At 41.4% G+C, this 8,997-nt stretch overlaps 1 pseudogene; it reads left to right on the forward strand.

Moving 5' to 3' along the window:
- LOC139934793 (uncharacterized) overlaps positions 1–8,857 on the forward strand; it is a 41,787-nt pseudogene extending 32,930 nt beyond the window's left edge.
- Positions 8,858–8,997: the final 140 nt, after the last annotated feature.

Here is an 8,997-nt window from a genome sequence, read left to right on the forward strand (position 1 = left end):
GGCCCCTGGGAGCTAGGTTGTGTAACCCCACCCCGATTTCATTCAACAAACGACTCTCGTGTAGAGTTATAACGATTAGCTTTCCAGATCATCTTGCAGAAGTTTAATAGTCATCAAGTATACATTCAAAACAAGGTCCATACAGGAGCTTAGAGATCTACTTCAATCCGAATTTTTATTTCCTCAGTTTGATTAGTAAATCAGTTAACTTAAGTCATGTACAATTCCACAATAGTAATAGTTAATACACGTTTGAATACATTGCAGTGAACAGAAATTTAAACTATAACATGTAGTTCATTTAGAATACGCGTCAACCTTTGTTTTGTCATCTGCTGTGACGTTTGACTGTCGCAACCGTAATTATATGGTATGGAAATGTTGACTGCTATGAGGGCACTGTTAAAATTATAGGCACAAGGTAATGTCAGAACCATGACTATGCCCGAAGAGAAGCTGAGCCATGGTTTTGACATCACCGACGGCCTATAATTTTAACTGTTCCCCGATTATTAAGCAGTCAATATTTCTATTATATACCGAATAAAGATTCTTCTAATCAACAACACTCTGACTATACGGTGTGAAAGGTCATCTGCTAAGAAAGGTCGCGTCGTGACACAACGCTATAGTCGTACATTATACAAATCATAGTTGCGTTATTTTCAGAGCGGGCATAGTCAATTGACTATGCCCGCAAAGTCACTATGACGTCATCTTGATAGAAAAAGGGGGAATATAGCTAAATCCATAACTCCATGTTTAACCAATTAGATTGGAGGATCATATATATACATGAGGTATATAATTGATGATAATTTACATCGTGTTAAATTAACGGATATGTGGCTATGGCAGATAAACTTAGTGCTGCGTCTAACTTGTGATAGCTGTCATATATCATTCTCCACATTTACCGATGAAGATAAGCAACATTCCATGGCATTGAGGATAATCTTTGTGAAGCAGGGCCTGCCTGTTGAATTGTTTAGGGTTTTGTTTCGTTGGCAGTCATCAAATTTTATTGTCTGCTGATTTTTGGATACATTTTTTTGTTTTTTCATACTGTATTAATGCATTCATAAGTACCTCAGGCAGTTTCGCTATCCCTATTGGTGGAGCGCGTCACGTGGGTGTTTAAACGGATGAAAATAACCAGATGGAGCTGTTTATAACCGGTTGTTTTCGGATACGTTTAGCCCGCAACTTTGTTTTAAGTGGTGATCGATCTCGCCGTTCAATTTCGGCCCATGGATACAATAATGCATACTACTACTACGACCCGACAACTACGCGAACGAATGCATATCCGAAAACTGTCTCAGTTTTAAGAATGCAACACATGTAAAGAGCTCAAGGACGTCACAAAACGGATAACTTTTTAAGAGTTTCTAGATTAATTACACCTTTTAACCCAAAAGGCATTTAAGAATGGGAATAAAAGAGTAGTGACTCGTTCTTAAAACCTTTCAGGGTCGTGTCCGTGCGTGAAATAGACCTCGCCTTCGGCTCGTGCCTTTATCGCACGGCCACTACCCTGCCGGTTTTAAACGGCAGTTTAAGAACTCGTCGCTACCATTTTATTCCCTTAGTATGTGTTTGCACAATTTTATGTGAAAGTATTTTCTAACTGGAGATTGAGTCCATAAGTCAAACTGGCTGGGAGCGGGGGGGGGCATCTCACCCGTATCACACACGTAGACGGCAAACTAGCTGTTGCCTGCAAGTTGGTCATGGGGTAAGGAGCCATAGCCCGTGTCATACCCCGAATAGGTCATAATAGGGCATATAGGCCATCTGTAAGGGTTTCACCTGTTTTGCAATATGTTTTCAGCCTTCTGGTTGCAAACCGGTGGGGCAGCGGGGAGTTGAAGGGAGTAATTTTTTCTTTTTGTGTATTATGTTGAGATACACAAAGTGAGAAGACTGTTCTTTGACAATTACCAATAGTGTCCTAAATGTATTTAAACACAAAGGTAACAAACACCACAAACAAGTAAGCTGAGCAGAATTGGGTTACCAGTCAAAATACCTTGTCACATGTACATATGTGACTAGTATCCTGCACATTATGCTTAGCAGAAATTTGTTAAGCGATAATTTGCTAGTTAACCAGCTCTATAAAACTGGGCTCTGTTGGTACGGACGGCAGCATTTTATAGTAAAACATGGTGTATCAACATATACACAAACAACGAACATGTAGCTTATGTCAATATTTTCGAACTTGTAGTTGGTGTCAAGTTTTTCTTAGGTTCTGGTGTTCCGCTCGATTTTTTGACTCCAACTACACGTTTGGAAATATTTATTAAGAAGGTTCGAACGTGTAGTTGGTTCAAAAATAATTTCTTTCGAACGTGTAGTAGGTGTCAACAGTATTTTATTTCAGTATTCAAGGAAGAAATGTCATGCTGAGCAAATTGTTATGCTTACTGGCTTTATGAAATTAGGCCCAGGCTTTAATCACATTTGTTGGCTCTTTGGACTATCCAATTGATTTAATGAGTAAAATAAAAGTACCTTTTAAAATAATATTCAAGCTTTTATTTCACACAGGATGCAACCGTGTAGGACCAGGTGGAGAAAGACGTCTTGGCCGAGTTGCAGACCATGCGAGTCCAAGCCCCGAAGGTGTCCAAGATCAGTGATCTATTACCCATTTTGACTCTACGAACCCCACCTCAACTTATTAATACTGTAAGTCAGTTTGGCTGGTGTTGTTACAATAGTATTGAATATTATACAAACTTGACACTATTGGTAATTGTCAAAGACTACCCCTCACAGTTGGTGTATCTTAACATATACATAAAATAACAAACCTGTGAAAATTTGAGCTCAATCGGTCGTCGAAGTTGCGAGATATTAGTGAGAAAAAAACACCCTTGTCGCACCATGGTCACACGAAGTTGTGCGCCGAGGCCTGGTTCTTTTTAATTTATCTCGGCTTCGTCTCGGTAAAATTATCAGGAACCAGGCCTCGTTGGGATTCACTAGTTAAAAACCTCTTCACCACACATTGATTCCCTTACAAGTATTGGTGTTGTTGTTTTTTAAAGTGCTGTTCACACGGAAGCAATTTAACTGGGGTCCCTTGCTTAACTTTAGCATGGTTGTAAAAAGTAGCAATGTTTGACACTATTTTGCAAGAAAACATGGACAGCAGAACAACATTGTTGTCCTACTCACGAGGTTAATTTCGTCAAATTTTACAACCATCCTACAATTCAGTAAGGGACCCTTGCTTAATTGCTCTCGTGCTCGATTTCCATATTTCCGCAGATCCGCTCCATCGATGGCATCGAGTACATGGAACAGAACTCAATGTGCGAGCTCTTTGCCAGTTCAACCCAACCTGGGGGCTCGACAGGATCGACTCAAGAGACGGCCTAGATCACTATTGGTATTACATAAAAATAATTATCATCATAAAACCTTTCTTGATTACGAGTAATGGGGAGAGGTAGATAGTATAAAACATTGTGAGAAACAGCTCCCTCTGAAGTGACGTAGTTTTCGAGCAAGAAGTATTTACCACGAATTTGATTTCGAGACCTCAATTTTCAAAATCAAGCATCAGAAAGCACACAACTTCGTGTGGCAAGGGTGTTTTTTCTTTCATTATTATCTCGCAACTTCTATGACCGATTGAGCTCAAATTTTCACAGGTTCGTTATTTTATGCATATATGTTGAGATACACCAAGTGAGAAGATTACCAAGAGTGTCCACTGTCTTTAATAGAGAAAGCGTGTTTTTTTTCTGTGTGTATAGGTTTAGATGAAGTATCCAAGCATGGCATCGGCGTTGTATCCATGTCTCTCGGAACCGCTGTGTCCCCTTCCATCGATGAAGCAGTGGAAAAGCTACTGGCTGCTGGATACGTGTTCTCCGTGGCGGCAGGTAACTACGATATCGACGCCTGCAACATTTCACCCGCTAGGGTACCGGGGGTGAGTTCATGCATTTTATGTTTAGAAACAGTCACACATTTTGAAAACGATCCATTATTTATCAACCGATGTCTCTATTAGACACGGTCTCGGAACGAAGACGACATGTCGTGTATAGTATATGCTAAAATTGACCGAGAAAACAATATTTGTAATTGATGCTGCAAGTTGTGGTGTCTCTAAGAAATTTGAGGTAATACCAACTGGATTTCTTATGTAAGTAGTGGTGGTTTTGAAAGTAGAGAGGTTCCGCAAGCATGCGGATACGGATACAGATACAGATACGGATATGATAACCGTATCCGTTCACGCAAGCCGCGTGTTGGATTTTGTTTGGCAAACTATAGGTAATGTTTCACTTGAGTGCGCTCGCATTCATCATGAGTGTTTTTCTGACAAACATGACCGATAGAGACCCCGTGTTTTATACAATGCATTTTCTCATCACTTTGCTTGATTTTTTTATCTATATCAAGCACAATACAAGTGAAAGCAAATATTTTTGATCTGGGACAAAAATACAACTAAAAGTCTGCAAAGCAGTTATCCGTTTTTCTACGACGTGTATGAGCTGCCGTATCCGTTTTTATAACACCCCTTACAAGTATTCTGCCTGCTCATTGGTTTAGAGCGCGTCACATGACATGTCTAAGTTTTGCTAGACGACGGCCGTGTGATAGTGCATCGGTTTGCCGTGCGCTAGTCCGAAGACTATCACACGGCGTGCAGTAACCAGATGTCCGTTACGTGTACGAGGATGATAAATTAATAGTCTGTTACCAGTTCGGATTGCACGACACTACATGCAGCACAGTAAAAGTTTTTGCAATCTATAATCGCGTCGTCCGTTGATTGTAGCATTCAGGTCTGTAACTTAATAATAATAGTACAGTATTTAGAGAAATGTTTGGGGTGTTATAAAACAAATATTGACTTCTTTTTACTCGTGCAATGGTTAAAAATATGACTCCCTCGGTGATCCCCGTAGCGTTCTATTTTCCCTCGGCTTCGCCTCGGGAAAATAGAACGCTCCGGGGATCACCTCGGGAGTCATAGTTTTGACCATAGCACTCGAAGCAGTCAATATTTGTGTACTAGCGTGTGAGCAAAATACGGTAGTCGCGGATACGCGTCACGTGAACACACAAAGTGTCGACGTATCGGTACTGTATGTGTATCCGTAGGCTTGTGAAACCTCTCTAGTAACCGGTGGTTAACGACTCAAATGGCCCAATTGCACAGAACTGCCTATAAACAGAAAGTACTGCTTACAAAAACCCACTGCTTTATAGCCATAATTAACAGGATACCAGTCAAGAATTGTACATGTGACATTCTATTTTGACTGGCAACCCTATTTTGGTACGCACATGATCCGTTTGTTCAGCGTGCCTAAGCAGCCCATGTAGTGGGCACAGAGTGAAAACTGAACCTATTGTTTTATATAAATCATGTTTTCATGCACTAGGCGATCACTGTAGCAGCTTCTGACGAAAAAAGACCAAAGAGCCTATTTCTCCTGTTGTGGCTCCTGCGTAGACATCTTTGCACCCGGTGTAGACATTGTGAGTGCTGGATATGATCAGGATGATGCAGTGGCTACCAAGTCGGGCACGTCAATGGCCTGCCCACATGTTACTGGTATGTATGACATTGTAGGAGCTAGTTGTAGGGGCTGGTTGGTATAGACGATGTGACCATGTTTATATTCAAACCGCCCTCTGTTGAAAAAAACCCACTGTATTACGTCATGTTTCGCAAGGCAAAAAGACACGTAGTCATGGTAAGATTGCATACGCTTTCTAGCTGGCTGCCAAAACACAAAGGTTTTGCCCGGCGGTATGCGCGCGAATCATGTTATGGTTCCCGTGTGACGTCAGAGGTAACATCGTCTCTATTATTTGATAACACTCAACAAGTGACTGATGTCTCATATTTAAAGAAGAAAAGTGGACATTCGCCGTAGAAAGTTATTTAAACGTACAATGTCAGATACCAAACTAACTTTACAGTCATTTTCTATGTCAAAGACACTGGATACAGTGCAACAAGTGCATGATGGGAAGTAAGCGCATAATGGAATAGAGTACAGTTACACAGTTCGGTACATACAACTCTCCAGTTTGTCTTTAAACAATACTATACCCTTTTGGAATTAGCCTTGCTCAAGGCAGTCGCATTATTCGCTCCGAAAAGACGCAGCTGTAAACCCACCCGCCGTATACCCTGTGCATGGTGTGTGCGATCACACCGAATGACCAACCCGTATACACACTGTCACATCGCACGAATACTGTTCACACAAGTCATCGCACTCGTACACCACTAACCGCATGCGGAGGCCGTCAGGCCGACAGCCTTGTCGGATCTGTATCTTCCCGTTTTAATGTGTTGTATTGAAAAAATTCCAATAGTGGACGAAATTGGGGGGGCTCGAGGATATGCTAGTATGCAGCTCATGAATATGTATATCGTTCGTCAGACCTATCAGACAACACAGGATGTGAGGCAAATGAATTATTCATTTTGACGTCCAATCACGCACTTCCCTTATCACGACCTTTGGACCCTATCATGCGTCCGTGGTGGTGGTGTGTGAGGTAAACATGTCTCGTCTTTCGCGGGCATTATGGTAATGAGCTGACCGTGGGAACTCTTCGCTTATTATAGTAATGGGGTCAGTGGCTTCAACACAGATCCTACAAGGCTGTCGGCCTGACAGCCTCCGCATGCGGATAGTGTACGGGGGCATCGTGTCGTGCGTTTTTACGCACAGTGAATACGGGTGGGTTTTACGCACAGTGAATACGGGTGGGTTTTTATACAGCGGCGGTCTTTTTTCGGAGTGAATAATTCGACTGCCTTGAGCAAGGCTATTTTGGAATTAAAAAACAACACCACAAACACAATATAAAGACAAGTTTGAATGGTAGATGCTCACTTCAACAAATGTTATTATGTACCTTTGTTAGGACAAATTTGTATTTATTACCAATGGGAGACTTTGGGACGCTTGGTGGCAGCAGACTTACCAGGTAAAATCCATTGTTCTCGGCCATTTGCGCACGCTCACAACTACGTAAACAATGGAAATTTACCTGGTAAGTCTGCTGCCACCTAGCGTCCCAAAGTCTCCCATTTGAGTTTCAAATCACCTAAACTATCACGCTACCGTTGTAACAGCAATACATCAAAATATTAATAATACTTGTGTAAACACAATGAAAGACCCTGTGTATATAACAAACTAACCGCATACTCTACCAAAGAAGCTGATATGTTTATATATTAACAAAGTCTGAATATATTAATTGCTTGAAAACGTTAGATTAAAAAAGTATACTTCTATATTAACCTTTTTTCCGGATCCTTCCCTTAATCCCTTTCCCCTCGTTTTTTCTGTGAATGGATGTGATTGTTTGGACTCGTTTCAGCCTCTGAAGAAGGTCCGGTTCGGATCGAAAGCTAAGGCCATCTACCCTACTTATTATATATTAACCGTAAGTATATAAGAGTAACTCTAAATATATGATTAAGGTAGATGGCCTAGCTTCCGATCCGAACCGGACCTTCTTCAGAGGCTGAAACGAGTCCAAACAATCACATCCATTCATAGAAAAACGAGGGAAAAGGGATTAAGAGAAGGATCCAGAAATAAGCGGGAAAATTATAGCAAATCAAAGTTTCTATTTCAGAAACAATTGGTAGCTATGGACCAATATCAGTAAAGTGGTGAGGACAAAAGATGTTCAGTATGAAAGGATGGATTAATGGACCATAAAGCATTGTTCGATAACAATGCAGTGAAACATGAAAGGGTAGGATTAGAGAGCAAGTTGCATCATGGTGCAACTTACAAAATAGATACTAATATAGGTATGAATAGTAAAGTATAGTACGTGAAAATGGAGGACTGATGAAACTTATTTTGAACGACACATATGGTGTAAATAGATTGAGTTAAAAATCACCTAAACTATCAGCATTATACACCAAAATATTAACATTGGATATTAAGGTTTTCGTCAACACCATGTGATGATAATCTCTAATTGAGTTGGGGGTAGTTCAGAAAAACCACAGGTTTCAACTCGGCTTTCTCCAGAAGACGATCAGAGCATACCGATCAAAACGTCGAGTTGAAACTAACGATTTATTTTTCAGAACATGGTGCAAACCTTACTATATTTATTATTTAATCATTATGAGCCGAAAGACACATTATGGATAACTAATGTCGATGCTTAGTATTGTATTTATTGATACAACTATTTAACTACTGAAACAATTACATAAATTACAATTTTTATATAAAGTGGACGCGTCCCAGGCAGTTTAAAATTACGGCCACGGCAACCGTCTCTCCCCTACATGTACACACGTGCTTAAATTAATGCGTACACATTTATGATTCAAGATCAGCGCATCTGCCAGTGTTGAAGAATAGACAGACGCGCTGATCTAGCCGTAACTGTAGCCGAAGTTGCCGTTTCGGACACGGCATTAAGGCTGGCTCACATAGTAGCGGCAAAGACCCCGCGAAAGGCGACGGATGTGACAATCCCAAAACGTTAGCGGCAAAGTGACGGCATAAGGGGAAACTTAAGATTCGCTGACGGATGGGAACGACCTTCAGCGACAACACAACGACAAGGGACGAATGGCTGCGGCAGGGAAAGGGCGGCGAGTGACGATGTCTCGAGGGAGCCCGGTAACAAGGAACGAGATCAGGCGGCTAAGAGTGAATTTGGCTGGCAGCAAGGAACGGCGGCTGACAGTGGGTTGCGCCGACGACAAAGCCTGTGTGTGTGTGTGTGTGTGTATCGTGTAAATATTCGAGATGGGTGTCCCACTATTCACAACGTTCTGGTCATCCACTCCGACAACGACTTCCAACGAGTGTGACGACCTAAAATGTTTATAGAGACGGAAGCGCACGGCATGGACAAAGTCAAACGACATGAGGGTTGCGCTCTCCAACGAAATCTGAACGCAATCTGAACAGAATCACAACGATTTTTTTTTTTTTGCCACCACATGTGCTG

This window comes from Asterias amurensis, chromosome 3, assembly GCF_032118995.1.
Source record: "Asterias amurensis chromosome 3, ASM3211899v1".
Classification (NCBI taxonomy): Eukaryota; Metazoa; Echinodermata; class Asteroidea; order Forcipulatida; family Asteriidae; genus Asterias; species Asterias amurensis.